The sequence below is a fragment of the Hemibagrus wyckioides genome, linkage group LG04, assembly GCF_019097595.1.
Source record: "Hemibagrus wyckioides isolate EC202008001 linkage group LG04, SWU_Hwy_1.0, whole genome shotgun sequence".
Classification (NCBI taxonomy): domain Eukaryota; kingdom Metazoa; phylum Chordata; class Actinopteri; order Siluriformes; family Bagridae; genus Hemibagrus; species Hemibagrus wyckioides.
This window is the reverse complement of record NC_080713.1, coordinates 7592952-7612839: the sequence shown is the minus strand read 5'-3', so window position 1 is coordinate 7612839 and position 19888 is coordinate 7592952. Positions and strand designations below refer to the sequence as shown.

General features: G+C 38.0%; 1 long non-coding RNA gene across 1 annotated transcript; it reads right to left on the bottom strand.

The window, feature by feature from the left end:
* Positions 1-318: 318 nt before the first annotated feature.
* Positions 319-2041, bottom strand: LOC131352260 (uncharacterized). The gene is made up of 3 exons (XR_009204483.1): positions 1615-2041; positions 1278-1527; positions 319-928 (listed from the first exon to the last, which is right to left on the bottom strand). It is a non-coding gene; the product is annotated as an uncharacterized LOC131352260 (long non-coding RNA).
* Between the last annotated feature and the right edge of the window lie 17847 nt (positions 2042-19888).

Genomic DNA, 19888 nt, shown 5'->3' with positions numbered 1-19888 from the left:
AATTATATAGTTAATTATCTGTGATTTGCCTTTACGACAACTCTGTCATAGCTGTTGTTGTTATAATAAAATTAACAGTCACCTTCTGACCAATTAGATTCTAGAATTTATCAAAGCTGTGGAATTAAAAGCTTATAAACATTGGATGTTACTATGGCTAAGGATACTCCACCTCAGACCTGAGGGGCAATATAGCTATACTGTAAAAAAAGAAAAATTCGTATATTTTACAGTAAAATACTGGCAGCAGAATTTTACCGTAAATTGTACGGTGACACTGTTCACCACTTTACAGTATGCTTTATTAGCAACCATGAATTTCACAGTTGAGAACTGCTTTATTTACAACAATGTAAACTACTGTAAAATAAATTTACTGTAAACCTAATTAGTCTTTCTCAGATGAAAACCACAACACAACCGTATATCATGGTATTTTATTGTAAAGTTCAAATTTAGCCAGAATTTTATCATTAAAAAATACAGTACAACACAATGCATTACAGTTGGTTTGCCTAGATTTTACTGTCAACAACTTTTTATGATTAATTACTAAGTGAATAAGGTCCATTGTAAACCAAGGCACAAAATATCAGTCAGACTACAGCAAGAAAACGTACATATTCAGTGTTAAAAACTGTTTGAATTGATCAAATACCTTGTCCAATACTCACAAATTAGTAATGAAATCTTGAAAAAAAAAAACAGCACATGTCCATATGATTGGATAATCCATGGTGAAATAAACAAACATTATGTATCAGGGCTTACTTGCCCTGGTTGAACAAAAGGAATAAGTCCAGACTTGTGTGAAGACATGGGATAGAATTAGACATGATGTTCGAGAAACTGGAAGCTACAGCATGTACTGTCACTAGTTCAGCTTGAGGACTTGCATGTTGTCCACTGTGGGCTGATATGGTCCTCTCTGCAGCCAGAAAACATACACAAAACATACTGTATGTTAGATTGATGCATGATGCCTGCAGAGAGATAAACAGCCTTCTAGTTGTTCAATAAATGCTCCAATGAATTATACCTTAATGAAGGCAATATTTATTAATTAATTAAATAATTAATATAGTTTTGCAGGTTATTTTTTATAACTGATGGTCTCAGGGAGAAAGTTCTCATTTCAGAAACATTTTATACAAGTCATCATAAGCATTTATTTTGTGTCTGTTGACATGAAGTCTAAACACAGTTACCGCCACTGAAGCAATAATCAAATTTACTACAACACTGACCAGTAACCAGTCAAATGTACAACCACTTACCAATATTTATCCTGGACAAGACCAGTGTCTGATCAGAAGGGATGATTTGAATAACAGGAAAGAGATTGATGAGGTCCATTTCAAGAATAACTGCTGGCAGATGACTGCAACAAAGACAGTAAGAAATATATTGCCTTAATTGAAAGGACAATCATCTCAAGTGCCTCACCTGGTAGAAGGCGTACCACATACTGTGATTCAGGGAGTCAAGCAAATCATCCCATCTCTCCCCACTGTGTTTTTACTGCCACTGTCCAAAAAAGCAAAAATTACAATCTTTAAGATACAAAAAAAAAAATGGTTTGCTTCTTGGAGTTTAAAGAGTTTAGAATCTCACCATGTTCCTGGTCATCACAGCGGGCAGCACGTTGTTTCCTCCAAGTCTATAACCACTCAGGTTACATAAAATGTTGCAGAAATGAAACATTTCAACTTCTTTAATTTCAACAATTTATTTAAAAAAAAAAAAAAAATCAAAACTGTGTTCCGTTCGTGTGTGTGTGCGCGCGTGTGTGTGTGTGTGTGTGTGTGTGCAGGACGCCCGACAAACGAGTGTGTATTGGTCCGTGTCTGTGGGAATAATAGTCTGTTTCGGGTGGGGAAGAAAGGAGCAGTAGACTCCCGCAAACATCCATCCACCCATCACGCGTGCTGCTCGCCCACGGTGCTCCACGAACCGAGAACCCTTCCGGCATTACTGCCACGCTGTATACAGAGCACTCCTTACTGGAAACCCCGGCGCAGAATCATCATCATCATCATCATCATCATCATCATCATCTCCTCCTCCTCCTCCTCCTCCTCCTCTTCCTCCTCCTCCTCCTCCTCCTCCTCCTCCTCCTCCTCTTCTTCTTCTTCTTCTTCTTCTTCTTCCTCCTCTTCGCCCTTTCGTTAAGCCAGTTCCAATTCCGCTCACACGATGCTGCCACTCCACACCTGTCCCCAATCACAGCTGCTCTCTAATAGAAAAGCGCTCTGATCCGTCGTCCAATCCCATCGTTAGTCCAATTAATTTAAATAAGCACGTGGCTTGGAATACTGCCCACAAACAGAAAAAAAGAAATACACAGCAACCCACACAAAAGCAAATCAACCCAAAGCAAACGCATGCACAATAAAAAAGCACATATACACAAAGCAACACACCATGCAACACAACCAGCTCTCCCCCCATCACACTAACAGGAGCGTTAATATGTCTCTGTTTGCTCGAACGTCCGATATAGATCATGATAGGCAAGAAATACTGCAATAAATCAATGGTCAGTGCTTAATACTTAAACGTGTCTTTCAGGTTGTTTGCTTAACGTTGACGTCATCAGGGTGACAGCGTCATCAGGCCTCAGCGTCACGCTGTGAGATTTAAACCAGTACAAATTTAAACAGTAACAACGTCATTCAGCGTCTTTTAAATCAACGGCATTCAGCGACTTTTAAATCAACGGCATTCAGCGACTTTCAAGAGAAGAGATCGTGGATTGACTTGCTCCTGAGGACTACTACAACAACAACAAACACAAGAAGAGATCGCGGACTGAATTTCTCCCGAGGACTACCGACGACGACGAGGATGGACTACCACCACTACAGCGAGGAACCTTGCGACGCGATCATCGAGGCTGGAGGCGTTTATTTCCCGCTTCACCAACAGGCGATGTTGGACTTGAGCCCAACATTTTTCAGGTAAGTTTAAAAAAATCACCACAGCGAAAACCTGCTATCTACAGATTACCCTCGCTGCTGACTGTTTCTTAGCTCGTGTTTTATCGCTGATTTTGAGCTTATACTAATGTTAGGAGTGTCCTTTGTGCTTGTCGCTGTTATAATTATGAAGTTTAATAATGCTGGAGATCAATACGGCTAAATCGCCGATTCCCGTTTACTCACTACGCGTTTGTCCCAACAAAAAGACTCGACCTGAGAGCCTGAACTTTGTTTTAATACATACATATTGGAGTAACTCATAGTTTTTGTCTTTTTTTGTATATATATTTCAGTGATCTGTTCTCTAAGGGCCCCACTGAATTCTCGGTGTACACCGTCCATAATGTGGCTTCTTACATCATGAGGCCCATCATCCAGTACGCGTACTCCAAGCAGATAAACATCACGCGGAGACACGTGAAGGATCTGCTGGCAGCAGCTGAATACCTGTCCGTGAGCGACATTGTTCAGCTCTGCAAACAGTTTCTGGAGAAGCAGCACTGCGAAGAGGACCACTGTGAAACGACGGAATCGCCTGCTACCCACTTCTGGCCTGATGTTCCCCCATGGGAGAGGAGCCTGCTCTACAAGCTTGGTGTTTTTCCACCTAGTGCATATGAACCAAATGCTAGTCCACCAAGTGCTTGTGCAGCAAATGTTGTTCCACCAAGTGCTTGTGCAGCAAATGTTGTTCCACCAAGTGCTTGTGCAGCAAATGTTGTTCCACCAAGTGCTTGTGCAGCAAATGTTGTTCCACCAAGTGCATATGAAACAAATGTTGTTCCACCAAGTGCTTGTGCAGCAAATGTTGTTCCACCAAGTGCTTGTGCAGCAAATGTTGTTCCACCAAGTGCATATGAAACAAATGTTGTTCCACCAAGTGCTTGTGCAACAAATGTTGTTCCACCAAGTGCTTGTGCAACAAATGTTGTTCCACCAAGTGCTTGTGCAGCAAATGTTGTTCCACCAAGTGCATATGAACCAAATGTTGTTCCACCAAGTGCTTGTGCAACAAATGTTGTTCCACCAAGTGCTTGTGCAACAAATGTTGTTCCACCAAGTGCTTGTGCAGCAAATGTTGTTCCACCAAGTGCTTGTGCAGCAAATGTTGTTCCACCAAGTGCATATGAAACAAATGTTGTTCCACCAAGTGCTTGTGCAGCAAATGTTGTTCCACCAAATGCATATGAAACAAATGTTGTTCCACCAAGTGCTTGTGCAGCAAATGTTGTTCCACCAAATGCATATGAAACAAATGTTGTTCCACCAAGTGCTTGTGCAGCAAATGTTGTTCCACCAAGTGCATATGAAACAAATGTTGTTCCACCAAGTGCTTGTGCAGCAAATGTTGTTCCACCAAATGCATATGAAACAAATGTTGTTCCACCAAGTGCTTGTGCAGCAAATGTTGTTCCACCAAATGCATATGAAACAAATGTTGTTCCACCAAGTGCTTGTGCAGCAAATGTTGTTCCACCAAATGCATATGAAACAAATGTTGTTCCACCAAGTGCTTGTGCAGCAAATGTTGTTCCACCAAGTGCATATGAAACAAATGTTGTTCCACCAAGTGCTTGTGCAGCAAATGTTGTTCCACCAAATGCATATGAAACAAATGTTGTTCCACCAAGTGCTTGTGCAGCAAATGTTGTTCCACCAAATGCATATGAAACAAATGTTGTTCCACCAAGTGCTTGTGCAGCAAATGTTGTTCCACCAAGTGCTTATGCACCAAGCACTAATCCACCAAGTGCTTATGTACCATGTGCTTTTGCACCAAGCGCTTATGGACCATTTGCTTATCCACCAAATGCTTTTGGACCATTTGCGTATCCACCAAATGCTTTTGGACCATTTGCGTATCCACCAAATGCTTATGCACCATGTGCTTATGCACCAAGCGCTTATGGACCATTTATTTATCCACCAAGTGCTTATCCACCATGTGCTTTTGCACCAAGCGCTTATGGACAATTTGCTTATGCATCATATGCTCATGCACCAAGTGTTTATTACCACCGACAGCAGCGCATAGTTTTCAGTTACTCTTTCCGCAGACGGTGTCAAACACCGTACTCGCGTCCGTCTGTGAGGAACAGAAACCAAGCCCGGCACGTTCCATAAAATCATTCATACATATTATACATATTATACACACATATACATATTATACACACATATACATACATTATGCATACATAATATTCTTATTGTATTTATTACTCTTTGTATTTATCTCTTCTAACGTATTTTATATTTTTTATATATAAAAAATACTTATGTATAGATAATATTTTTATTGTATTTATTACTGTTTGTATTTCTCTTCTAATGTATTTTATATTTTTTATATATAAAAAATACTTATGTATAGATAATATTTTTATTGTATTTATTACTGTTTGTATTTATCTCTTCTAACGTATTTTATATTTTTTATATATAAAAATACTTATGCATAGATAATATTCTTATTGTATTTATTACTGTTTGTATTTATCTCTTCTAACGTATTTTATATTTTTTATATATAAAAATACTTATGCATAGATAATATTCTTATTGTATTTATTACTCTTTTTGTATTTATCTCTTCTAACGTATTTTATATTTTTATATATAAAAATACTTATGCATAGATAATATTCTTATTGTATTTATTACTCTTTTTGTATTTATCTCTTCTAACATATTTTATATTTTTTATATATATAATAAATACTTATTTTGATATGCAGAGGTTGTGGTGTGATTTTATGCAACTTTTGGGGTTTGGGCTGATGTGACATCACACACACACACACACTTTTTCTATTCAGTTCAATGATCTTTATTAACATGACTCTGGTGTTTACAGTGTTGCTAAAGAATTTACTGAATTATTCAATTAAGGACCAATAAACATTAAGATCCTTGAAATGGATACAAACCTTAAAGTCTATAGTAACTTGAATTAAATGTGTGTTTACTTTTTCATTTGCTTAAATACATTTGTCCACTCAGACTTCACATTTTAATATAATGGAAATAACTTTCAAAAAATGTACAAAATAGAGATGAAATACTCAGAACACATTTAGTCCGTTCATTCCTGACGATCATGCCACAGGTTCTCATCAACATCACATTGGATGTCTCCTTGCATGGCGTATCCATGCTCCCTGATCTGCTAGGATAAGATACTGGAGCAAATATACTGAATATCAAACCTGGCAACCACAAGAAAAGACTGGAATTGGATTTGGAATTTTATTGTTGCTTTCCCAAGCTGCTGCTAGTGAGAAGCAACTCACCAAGAAGAATGCCAGCAAGGTCGAGGCTAAGGTCAGAGAACAACACAATACTGCATGTGTAGTTTAGTGCTGTATGGCACAGAACGCCACACATGACATGCAGGTAACAAAGTGGGAAGTGGTAGTGCTTAATTGCTTAAGATGCTGGACTGTTGGTGGGAAGGTTGGGATTATAAATCCTGCTGGATAAGTGGATAGGTGTCTATCTAATGCTAGAAATGTAAAATAATGAAATGATGTCACAAATTAAGAATTAATTCTCACAACCTATGAATATTTCGACACATTTTACTAATTTGTTCCCTCATATTTTGGCCTCTTTTATCAATTCATGCCTGCAGCTTAATAAATCCATCATAGTTTCACTGAGTGGTGATAACAGTGGGTATAGATGTGTGTGTTTTTTTAATGGACAGAGTTTTTTTTGAGTTGATCATCGGTGAAATCATATACAATCCATATTGTAAAGTCAGCTGACTAATTATCCCTTGTAGATGCCTATCACTTAAAAAGACTTTTGAAAAGATCTCTATAACTCATTCTCAACACCAGTTGTCTCTGTCCATAACAGCAGCCAGAGATGTATTTTATCACTGCACTGTATTTTATCACTTTTACTGTACTGTGTGTTTACTTTAATAAAATTACCTCTCTCCAAGTGAGAATATCCTGATTCTGGTAAAATGTTTCTGCTATTTCTTATTATTAGATAACAGTAAAGGAAGTCTGAGATTATTAAGTCTATTTCTAAGGCATATTTTACTATTTTTAAGCTCTGGCAGATAATTTTGATTCTTACTAGAAAATGAGCAAAAAAGGAAGAAATTTTAAAGCTTAAAAATAGTAAAATATGTCTGTTGTTAGATTTATTAAACCGACCCTTGTTCACAGTACATAAAGAATGCAAGTAACTAAATTAACGTAAGTTTACTATGTTATTTAAACAAAAAATTTAGTAGCATCTACTTTACTTAACAAGTGTTTAATCTGTCAATTTAACATTGTTAAGTAAAACGCAAATCCAATTAAATTGGACCTTTCGCGGGTGCCGTATTTTCTCGCGGGAGGCGAAGTAACGGACGACGGACGAAAGCGCGAAGAACGAACTGAGAAGAAATCTTAATCGCCATCTTTTTTTTCAGGTATGAATATTTCATTATAATTCTTTACCATCCTGATCAACACTGACTATACAAAGTGGTGTAGGTGTCCCGAGAGTTTTACGATTTAAACTTACCAGTCTATTTTGGAGTCTGTGGCGTTTAGTGGGTTTTTTTTTTTTGAAATATTATTTTAGGCAGTTATGTTAACTCGCGTTTCTTAAGGCAAGCATGTGGCAGTGTAAAGACTGTAAAATAACCGTGTCAACTAGATCTCAGCTACTGAAACACTATAGATTAGTGCATGGACATTATGGTCACGGTAATCGTTTCCCGTGCACTTATTCTGACTGTCCCTGCAGATTTAAAACATGGAATGCGCAACACAGCCATCTTAACCGTTCACATGCCAAGGAGACCACTGGATTGTCTGTGAATTTAGCTACGTTCAACTGTCATGTGTGTTCTTGCAGCAACACAGCGTCAACACGTGAGTATTTTAGTCGCATCAATAACCATCTAAAAAACAATGAAACGGTGTGTTGTATGTTTGAACACTGCTCTTTTCAGACAAATGTGTGTGGCACATTTAAGTCCCATAAAAATAGGAAGCACAATCCTTATTCTCTTCAGGACTTCAAACCAGGAGTCGTTAGAGAAAGTGGTACTCAGAATTTCTCAGATGAATTCAGTGATGATGAATTGCCAGCAGAAGAGGGGAATGAAGATGTTTCAGGTAGTGTGGAAATTGTCACAGAAGGACAAGATTTGTCCAAGACCATAGAGCTAAAATTCGCATCAATTTTGCTAAAACTTGAAAATTATTTTCATGTTCCTAGTAATGCCATTGATGAACTTATAACAGATTTGCAGTACTTGTTCAGTTCTGCATCAGTATCCTTGTCAGCTCAAGTTATTCTTGATACCTTTCAGAAACATGATCTTTATGTAGATCAGCTGGTCATAAAAGAGCTTATCAGTTCTTTGTCATCGTGCAATCCTCTGTTGAAAGCTACAGCAAAAGATGGTCCTTTAGCCACTGCTTTCAAACGCATTAAATATTACAGAGAGAATTTTGAGATAATTGATCCCATTGAAATAATTCTTCAGTCTGAAAAAAACAGATCTTTCCAATATATACCCATCTTAAAATCATTACAACAGCTGCTCAGTCAGAAAGACATCCATAATAAAGTTGTTCATGCTCATACAGGGCAACAAATCATAAATGATGCATCTTACAGATCTTTCAAAGATGGTCAACACTTTAAAGATAATGAATTTCTCTCAGGGACTGATCTCAGACTCTCCTTGTGTAATCCATTAGGGACATCACGCAAAAAAGCATAAAATCTGTGCTGTTTATTGGATCTTAGGAAACTTACTACCAGGGTCTTGTTCATCATTGTCCTCGCTCTGTTATGTAAGAGTGATGATGTGAAGGCCTTTGGCTATCAAAAAATTTTTGAGCCTCTTGTAAACGACGATGTTGTTGCAGACAGTCTCAGTGCACATGCTTTGGCAGGTTTTGTTGAGAACTTTTCAGGGGAATATTTTTGTAGGTTTTGCACTGCTACACGCACAGATATTCAGTCAAAAGAGGTCAGAGATGGTGTTTTTTCTCTCAGGTCTGAAGAGCAGCATAAAGTACATGTGGCAGATGCATGTGAGAAAGGGGAAGCATGTTATGGAGCAAAAAAAGCTTGTCCTTTATCTGAGAACCTCTCATACTTTAAAGTCACTGTAGGTTTTCCCCCAGATGTGGCCCATGATCTCCTAGAGGGAATAGTGCCTGTTGAGTTGGCTGGATGTTTTGAAATATTTATAAAGAAAAAATATTTCACATTTGATAAGCTTAATAAGCTGATTCAGGAATTTCCGTTCAAGTGGGGAGATAAGACAAATCGCCCTCATGTGCTTCCACTCACTTTTGCAAAGAAAAAAAGTATTGGTGGAAACGCACATGAGAATTGGTGTTTGCTGCGGCTAGTACCATTAATTGTTGGAAAACTTATACCTCAGGATGAACCTGCTTGGGAACTTATTCTTCTCTTAAAAGACATTGTTGAACTACTTGTATGTCCTGTGCATACTAGTGCATCTGTTGCATACTTGGAGAGCAAAATAGCTGAACACCTGTTCCAAGTACTTTTTCCAGAAAGAAAGCTTTTGCCAAAACATCACTTTCTGGAGCATTACCCAGCAATGATCAATCTATTTGGTCCTCCTGTTTTGTTCTGGACAATGAGATTTGAAGCCAAGCATAGTTTTTTTTAAACAAGTAGCTAGGCACACAAACTGTTTCAAAAATATCACCAAGACTTTGGCCAGGAAACATCAGCTCATGGTCGGTCAATTTATTCAGTCATCCCGAAGTGATGAATCATCTGTAGAAGTTACTCGCATTGTTGATGTTCTTCAAGAAGACATTGCTTACAACTTTACTCAGAAATACCCAGAAGCTTCTGCTATTAATTTAGCCCAGACAGTGTTTTCTGATGGTGTAAAGTATGCAAAGGGAATGATCATTGTGCATGGAACAATTAGTGGGCTGCCTGATTTTGCAGAAATTGTGCAGATTTGTGTTTTGAAAGATGGAATTGCTTTTATAGATGATAGATTTTATAGACAGAGTGATTGAGGATCAAACAAAGAAAATGACTAATCCAGCAAAGTTCAGAATTGTTCTTGGAGATAACGACTCCATGAAATTGACGCTGCCTTCTGGAATACTCAATTCTGTAGAAGAACTTAAATCTGAGATTAGGAAACAATGTGGTGTCACAGGCGATTTCAGGCTGCAGTATCTTGATACTGACTTTGATGATTTCTTAAATCTTACCTCAGCTGTGGACCTCCGAGACAAAGGAACAGTTAAAGTGGTAGCACAAAGTGGAGCGATATTAAGTGCATATGATGTCTGTTCTCTTTCTTCTGCAGACACTGATATACGTTCATCAACTTCATCTCCAACACCTTCTTGCTTGTCAGTTTCTCCAGCGCCATCCAATGTTTCTTCTGCTTCAGCTTCTGAGCCTATGCCTTTATCTGCAAAGCTGAGAAGTGAAACCTGGCCAACTACCTTTCCAATCCCTACATTTCCTTATGAGGTAGAGCTGGAACTGCAGAAAGCCCATGAAGTGTTCTTGAATGATGGTACTTTACTTAACATAGACTCAAAAAATAAACTAAAATCAGAAATTCTGAAATCCTTAGCTGCAGAAATAGTGAAGTACAAAGTGTACCCCAGGAGTGAAGAATATGAAGAGGTTGCAAAAGCACTGATTACAAAACATCCATGCCTACGGGAAAAGGGATCTGTTGGTGGGTTCTATGGCTGGAAAATCAGTCTACAATGGAAGATGGGGAACTATCGTCGCACTCTGCGAGCAGCTGGCTGTTCTGAAATAAAGATAAATTCTTTAAAACACAAACATGGTGAAAACACAAATCCAAACCAAGTGAAAAAGCCCAAGAAGGCTGAAGTCAATTTCTATCCTGAATATCCAGCTGGAGAGAATAAACAAAGCCTAGAGGAAGAGCGACTGGCATTGCTGTCAGAGGTTCAGAAGAAGGACAACCATCAAATTATTAAACACAAAATGGAAAAAAACGTTTGCCTACAGAAGACGTGAATTAATTGAAGATGAGCCCTTTATTGACTTTAAAAGCAGATGGCCAGCTCTATTTTGTGAATATGAGGTAAATATGATGTTATAACTGATATGATGTTTCTTTAGTAGTTTTAAATAGTGTAACAAATAGTAATTAATTTCCCTTATGTCAAACTTTGCTTTAGTTATTCATACCATGCAAGGTTAGCCAAAGTGCTGTTTTGTGTTTAGATGTCATTGAATAACCCTGAATATATTTCTAAACATGAAGGCTATCCTTAGTATAAGCTTATGTCTCTTAAATCTGTAGATTGCTGCTGAATTCACTCGAATCACCACCGTCCCACTAATTCAGACATTTATGGCAAAACTGGATGGTTACACAAGCAAACTGGCCAGAATCTACCGAAGAAAAGGAGGAGTTGCAAGGCATAAAATTCGCAAACTTATGGCTGCCGCTGACCAGGTTTGTGATTTGTAATTATGATGCTTGTAAATCATTTTCAATTTAGCATGATATGTCATCGTCTCTAACTTAATGTCTGTATTCTTCTACAGAATGATACCATCTCAACTCGGAGAGCTTGCATTCTCAGAGCACTTTCTGCGTATCTTAATGAAGATTATGAAAAGCTCATGAAGGAGTATGCAGTAAGTGGCATTCTTTTGAGAATATTTAAAGTCAAAATACCCCCCAAAATCACTAGACAATACAATACAGCGCTTATATTTGGGCAAAAATTCACATAATGTAGTCAAGAAATATAAATGTGCAAAGTATATTTAACTCAAAAAACAAACAAAGTAAAGTAGTCTTTTAATGAAACAAACTGAATAGTTTGATGAGTAACTCAGGTGCAGTTGCAGTAGCATCAGTGGTGCTTTATCATTGCTGGTGGCTTTATTGTTTCTTGAAATCTAGTGTGATTTTTTTTTTTTTTTTCCTGGGCAATTCATTGGTGTGAAACATTATGGGCAATTGATACAGAATTCTCAGATTATTTGCTTTTTCTGGATGTGATCTATCATCTAAGTGATGTTAAATTTGCAAAATGCATTTGTTGGTGCAGTTAAAATGACTGAATAGTGTTACTCTTTTTGTGTTTAGGTTACCGACATTGCGAATGCTGAGAGAGACATGGCTAATACAGTCATTGGAATTTACATCATCAGGCCTGAAGATGCAGAACTCTGTGATACACCATCAGATGTTGGACTAATTGTTGAGGGAGTGAAAGTGCTTCAGGAGCTTGGCGATGTCACCAAGGCTTGTGCTCTTCTATTGGCAGTCATATACAGCTTGAATCTCAGCTATCCATCAGACCTGAAGTACACTTTCGAATTTTTTCAGAAAGTGTTACTGGGACTTGATGCAAAGAAACTTTCACACAAAATACAGGTTCTCAAAAACAAACTTGTTGATTGATCTTCATTTATCTTGCACTTGTCCAAAAATTCTTTTTTTTTGACACAAAAAAATAGTTTCAAAATCAGAATTTTTTGTGACAAACTCTCGTTCACATTTAAAATGTGTTTGTGTTTTTTAAAAATTAGGGAGTGGTTGCAATGTTTCCTTAATGGTTAATGGCACTAAATGGCACTTCTGTTAATGGCACTAAATGGCACTTCTGTTAATGGCACTAAAATTTGAAATCTTGAAAGTGGAGTTCTGCAGCTTTTGAGCAGAGTTGTTTTATTGTTTTTAGGAACTGTGAATTTTAAATAGTGTTTGTGGTTGTTCACCAAAAATTAGAGGCCAGTTTTAATGTTCCCTTTACCGATGGCTCAAGAGATATATGAAAAATTGAGTGCTTGAACAAACTTTCCTTTTATGTATTTTTTTTCTAAGTAAAATTGTTTATTATAATATTAGAAGGCATTTGGCCATTGTAAGAACTTGGGAGGAATGTTTGTTATTGACCAGAATGTTGTGTTTTTTTAAAAAATTTTGTTTTATTTTTAAAACAAATTGTGACATTTAAGCTGTTTGTGGTTTACAAAAACAGGCCGGTTTTTGATGTTACCTTCATTGATTTCACAAATTATCGGAAATATCAGAAATGGAGTTTTTAATATAGTATTTAATATAGTATGTTTCTAATTATATGTTTCTGGTAAATTTATTACAATCTTTTGAAGGCAGTTGCACTTTAAGACATTGTAAAGAATGTTTATTATTAACCAGAAAGATGTTGTCTAATTGTTTCTAAAGACCTGTTGAATGGAAATTGTTGCACAGTGTCTTAGCGGTTATATATTGCAAGACCTTGAAGAGCAAATAAATGCATTTTGTTTCAGAAAATATGCTTGTGATAATTTTTCACTTGTAGGTCAACTAGTTTAAGTAAATAAAATCAATAAAAAAAGTTTTCACCTGCCACACTGAATGTTCGTAAACGTAACGTAACATTATTAAGTAAAATGTTCATATAACTAATTTGTAAAAGTGACAAATCTTAATGTTTTGTATTTACTCAAAGAGATGTTGTCAACTTCACCTACATTTTTTTTGTTCATACAACTAAACCACTAATCGTAGAAACTACTCAACATAGTTGCGTGGAACCACTTGACACTGCTTTTTTATGTAAGTCCAACAAATCATTTTTTTGAGTGAAATAATCTTGGATTTGGTTTTGGGTTATCTTTTAATAAGAAATGCTAGATCATTTTTAACTATATATTCAAGATACAGTATCTTGCGAAGTTGTCATTTTTGCACTGTCATTTATTTATTCATTTTTATGAGAGCAACGTTCATCAAACTAAATATTTTCAATATCAAACAGGAAGAAACCAGCATTGTTTTTAAGTTGACATTGTTAGAAACTTTACATTTCCTGGAAGCTTACTGGAAGAAGTTAAACCTATATTTATATAAAAATTGTTCTTAATCGAAGGCCTCAAGACTTCACTGAGCCTACATGTGGTCTGTTTATGCAGTGCATACATAATAAACAGCAAGAGCCAAGATATCAATCAGAATTACACCTACTAAAATTAACCACAACTGAGTTAAAAAAAAAGAAAACAAAACAGAAAAACCCCCACTGACCACGAGCATCATTAAGCATGGCATTTTATTGACATTTTGATTTGGGTTTGATTTGTGAATCCTAGATTTGATCAGATCTGGTCTTACAATAAGATGTGAACTTGCCCTTCAAACACTGCTATGATCCACACACAGCTGTTAAAGTGTATAGTTTTTATAGTTCATTCAATTATTCCTGATTAGGGACATTAGGTCATGCCAGATTGCTTGAAAGATTATTCACTGATTAATAATGCTAGTGAATGAAATTGGGTATGAAGAAGAAGGAAACGCTGGCTTGGTGGTTAGCACATTTGCTTCACACCTTCAGTGCTGGGGTTTTGATTAGCACCTTTGCCCTGCGTGTTCGAGATTCAAGATTTTTATTTGTCACATACATGGCTGTACAAGTACGACAGGGGTTGAAATGCAATTGCAACAACTCCAGACTGTGCAGAATAAAAATATAAAAGGTTTAAAAAAGATAAAGTGATAAACAATCTAATAAGAAAAAAAACACAATAGCATTGTTGTCATGGCTGTGTGCTAATGTTTATCAGTTAAACTAAGGTTGTGTGTTTAATGCCCGTATAGCCTGATGAGAAAAGCTACTGTTCAGTCTTTCAGTTCGTGCCCTGAGTGATCGGAGTCTCTTGCTAGATGGCAGCCCCTGAAACAGTTTGTGATTTGGGTGATGAGTGTCTGCACCCTGGATCTGCATCGCCTGATGTAAATATCCTGTAGATCAGGCAATTCAGTCCTGTTGATGCGCTCGGTACACCTGATCACTCTCCTCAAGTCCTTTTCTTCCCGGGAGCTGCTATTTCCATACCAAACAATAATAAAGTATCTATCTATCTATCATCTAATATTTCCAGATACAACAGACTGGATGAAGGACATGTAGAAGGATTTGCGTAGACCTGAAGAGATCCTGAACTTCCTCAGCTGTCTGAGGTATTACAAGCGCTGCCTAGCCTTCTTTGCCAGTGAATAGATGTGGGGTGTCCAGGACAAGTCCTTGGAGATATGGACTCCCAGATACTTGTAGCTGGTCACTCTCTCCACCAGAGTCCCATTGATCTTGAGCGGCGTGTACGTGTGATTTCCCAAAAGCCGGTATGGAGATGGCTTTATAACTGTTCCTATACGGTGTGTAACAGTAATCCAAAGTGTTGTTGCCTCTGGTTGGAAACTTCACATGTTGATGAAAGTTTCTTCAGATTGGCTTTTTTAAAATCCCCAGCCACGATGAGTGCAGGGTCCGGGTAAACCGTAGAGTGTTTACTTATTATATTGTGGAGTTTTGTTAAAGCTTTCATTGTGTGGAGGAATGGAAACAGAGACAGTAATGACTGAAGAAAACTCGCGGGGCAGATAGGAGGGCCTGCAGACAATGGACATATGCTCGTGGTCCGGAGAACAGGAACGAGACAAGATGGAGACGTTTCTGGGGTTACATTATTTGTCGTTAGTCATGAAGCACACTCCTCCACCTTAAGATTTACCTGAATCCTCTGTTCTGCCTGATTGAAAAACAGAGAAGGAATGTGTGTGTGTGAGTGTGTGTGTATGTGTGTGGTTTGCATAGATTTCCTCTGGGTGCTCTGGTTTCCACCTCTAGTCCAAAGACATGCATTGTAGGCTGATTGGCATCTCTAAATTGTCTGTAGTGTGTGAATGTGTGTGTGCCCTGCAATAGACTAGCATCCAGGGTGTCCCCTTCCTTGTGCCCAGAGTCTCCTGAGATAGGCTCCAGGTTCCCTGTGACCCAGCAGGATAAGTGGTGTAGAAAAAATGCAGAGTCAAAATAAATATTAAAAGTGATGAGAAGCAAAGTGAATGTGCAGTTGAGAAAAAAGAACATACACTACCAGTCAAAAGTTTGGACACATCTTCTAATCCCATGGTCTTTCCTGATGTTTATTTCTTTCTACATTGTAAAACAATGCTGAAGGCGGCCGAAATCCACAATAATGTCCTCTGAACAGTTGATATTGAGATATGTCTGCTACTGATGCTCTGTAAAGCCTTCATAACGGCTCTAATCTGAGGTGCTGTTAATTTGGTGATTTCTGAGGCTGGTAACTCTAAATGAACTTCTCCTCTGCAGCAGAGGTCAGTTTTGGTCTTGCTTTCCTGGGATGGTCTTCATGTGAGCCAGTTTCCTCATGGTGCTTGATGGGTTTTGCAAATGCACTTGACAATACTGTTCTCACAAGAACTATTCCAGAACACCTGACCTTCGTGTCTTAAAATAACAGCTGACTGGTGTTTTTTGCTGTAGTTACATGTGAACATAAATCCATGTGTGTTATTTCATAGTTTTGAAATCTCCAGTATTGTTCTAGAATGTAGAAAATAAGTCACTAAGCAAAGAAACATTGAATTAAAAGGTGCGTCCAAACTTTTGACTGGTAGTGTATATATATATGAATAACAAATCTAAAAATCTTTTGGAGCAATAAGCCTGCATCCACACTGAGGATTATGCTACACATGTCTGTGATCTTCTCAGTCAAGCCTGATTATTCTGATGTTTAGGCTTTAAAGGTTTTTCCTTCCTTCTTGTCTAGTTGCAGGGAGCGTCTGAGAAGGACACTGTGCATTCTGGACTGGCCTACACCATGGAGCGCTCTGCCAGGGTTAGTACATCAACTGCTAACCACATGCTAAAATGTGACATTCGAACCTTAGTAAACGTTTAGAGTACACTTTTAGAACAGCACAGTTTCTGATAGGAACTATAAACAGATGCCGAATGTTTAGTAGTTGTGTGTTTAGTAGATTAATAACACACCAACTATTCTGCTTAAATGGGCTGAATGCCTAAAATCCCGAAAGTGCTCTGAAATCTGTTTAATTTAAATTATGATATTCAAAAAGATTCATTCAGATTACATAGGTATTCATTCCCATTGCTTTAAAACCCTAAAATTAATTTTATGAAATTAAAAAATAAAAATAATAAAATAAATTAAATTAATGACATACACTATATTGCCAAAAGTATTCGCTCACCTGCCTTGACTCGCATATGAACTTAAGTGACATCCCGTTCCTAATCCATAGGGTTCAATATGACGTCGGTCCACCCTTTGCAGCTATAACAGCTTCAACTCTTCTGGGAAGGCTGTCCACAAGGTTTAGGAGTGTGTTTATGGGAATTTTTGACCATTCTTCCAGAAGCGCATTTGTGAGGTCACACACTGATGTTGGACGAGAAGGCCTGGCTCTCAGTCTCCACTCTAATTCATCCCAAAGGTGTTCTATCGGGTTGAGGTCAGGACTCTGTGCAGGCCAGTCAAGTTCATCCACACCAGACTCTGTCATCCATGTCTTTATGGACCTTGCTTTGTGCACTGGTGCACAGTCATGTTGGAAGAGGAAGGGGCCAGCTCCAAACTTTTCCCACAAAGTTGGGAGCATGGAATTGTCCAAAATGTCTTGGTATGCTGAAGCATTCAGAGTTCCTTTCACTGGAACTAAGGGGCCAAGCCCAGCTCCTGAAAAACAACCCCACACCATAATCCCCCCTCCACCAAACTTTACACTTGGCACAATGCAGTCAGACAAGTACCGTTCTCCTGGCAACCGCCAAACCCAGACTCGTCCATCAGATTGCCAGATGGAGAAGCGCGATTCGTCACTCCAGAGAACGCGTCTCCACTGCTCTAGAGTCCAGTGGCGGCGTGCTTTACACCACTGCATCCGACGCTTTGCATTGCACTTGGTGATGTATGGCTTGGATGCAGCTGCTCGGCCATGGAAACCCATTCCATGAAGCTCTCTGCGCACTGTTCTTGAGCTAATCTGAAGGCCACATGAAGTTTGGAGGTCTGTAGCGATTGACTCTGCAGAAAGTTGGCGACCTCTTCGCATTATGTGCCTCAGCATCCGCTGACCCCGCTCCGTCAGTTTATGTGGCCTACCACTTCGTGGCTGAGTTGCTGTCGTTCCCAAACACTTCCACGTTCTTATAATACAGCTGACAGTTGACTGTGGAATATTTAGGAGCGAGGAAATTTCACGACTGGATTTGTTGCACAGGTGGCATCCTATCACAGTTCCACGCTGGAATTCACTGAGCTCCTGAGAGCGACCCATTCTTTCACAAATGTTTGTAAAAACAGTCTGCATGCCTAGGTGCTTGATTTTATACACCTGTGGCCATGGAAGTGATTGGAACACCTGATTCTGATTATTTGGATGGGTGAGCGAATACTTTTGGCAATATAGTGTATATTTGCATATTCTAAGCATGGGTGTTTGTGGTATTTAGATAAGGCTATATATAAATTCTGGGTATAAATTTAAAATTTATACATTAATCCCTAAAGAACAAGGCACAAGCGATTGACAATCTCAGTTAACAGCCGCCACTGATTGTAATTCTTCTCCATTCAACGGGTGGGAAACGACCTCAACTAGCACTTTAAAAGATAATAGAGCATTTCACCTAGCATTTCCTTAAATGAACTCAGGCTTTAATGGGCATTAAACGATAGATATCTACAAGATATGTTTGTAACCATCTCCAAAGCACAGAAATGAAGGTATGTTTTTGCTGACTGGTGAAAGGTTTTATATTGTAAATTTAAATAAACATATCAGCAAAACCTGTAATTTAGGCAGAGTAATACCTTTGATTTTAGGGTAATTACTTGTTTATGAAGTTATGGCGTTTTACCGTTACTTTTACCAAACTTTTCTATTTCCACAGTAGCAATGTGTATTTTTTACATATTAGGACAGTAAAAATGAAAGTACATACTGTTTCTTTATTTACGGTACTACGGTGATATACTATTTTTGACTTTACAGTCTTTTACTGTTGCTATTTCACAGTTTTTTACTGTAATTTTCACATACATTTTTTTTTACAGTGTAGCTACTATTAGCCATATATACAGTGTGTACATGTGTACTCAGAATTGTAAAGTCTTTCAGTTATTCCCTACAGTCGTGATGAGCCTTGGAAATTGTTCACAAGAGGTCAGAGAATTGAATCACCAGAATTGTTAGTTTACCTGTTTCCAGTCAATTCCTGCTCTGCTCAGCATCTTTAAGGTATTGAGTTATGCTTTTCCTGTCACTTTGTCATATACCCATTAATCTCTGTTTCCTGTTTGCTTGAATGGCTTTGTTTCGGATATTGGAATGTTACTGATCCTGATTTGAGGGCATGATAGCATCCCTAGGGTTGGGGGTTGTGGAGTTTGTATGTTCCCCCTGAGTTTTCCTCAAGGTACTCTGGTTTCCTTCACCTGTCCAAAGACATGTGTTGTAGCTGATAGGCATCTCTAACTTTTCTGTAGTGTGTGAATTCAATCAAGTGATTGAATGATTGAGCCCTGTGATGGGTCGGAACCCTGTCCAGGGTGACCCCCGCCTTGTACCCCAAGACCCCTGTTAAAGGTTGACCCTGTGTAGGATAAGTGGTACAGAAATCCTATGAATGTAATTTCTGCCCTTGGGACTGTTTTCCAATTATAGTAATAATTATATATTATATATATAAATAAATTATATTATTATATTATTATTTATATAAATTATATATTTATTATATTAATACTTTCAGAACCAACAAAAGTGGACTTAGATTTAGAGCATTGTGTAAAACCCAAAAGATACATCATGTTTTCTTCTGGAAGCTAAAAATGTTTATTTGGCATGATGAATGCTGTTTTTTTCCCCCGTCCTCTTGCCGTATCGATCGGGTGTGGGTGTGCAGGTTAGGGAATGTAGGTAGGCTGTTGGAGGCATTTAAGGATGTTCACAACTTTCACATCCAAAATAAGCTTTCTCACATCAAGCTCCTGAGAAAAAAAGAAGAAGAAGAAGAAGAAGAAGAAGAGTATGG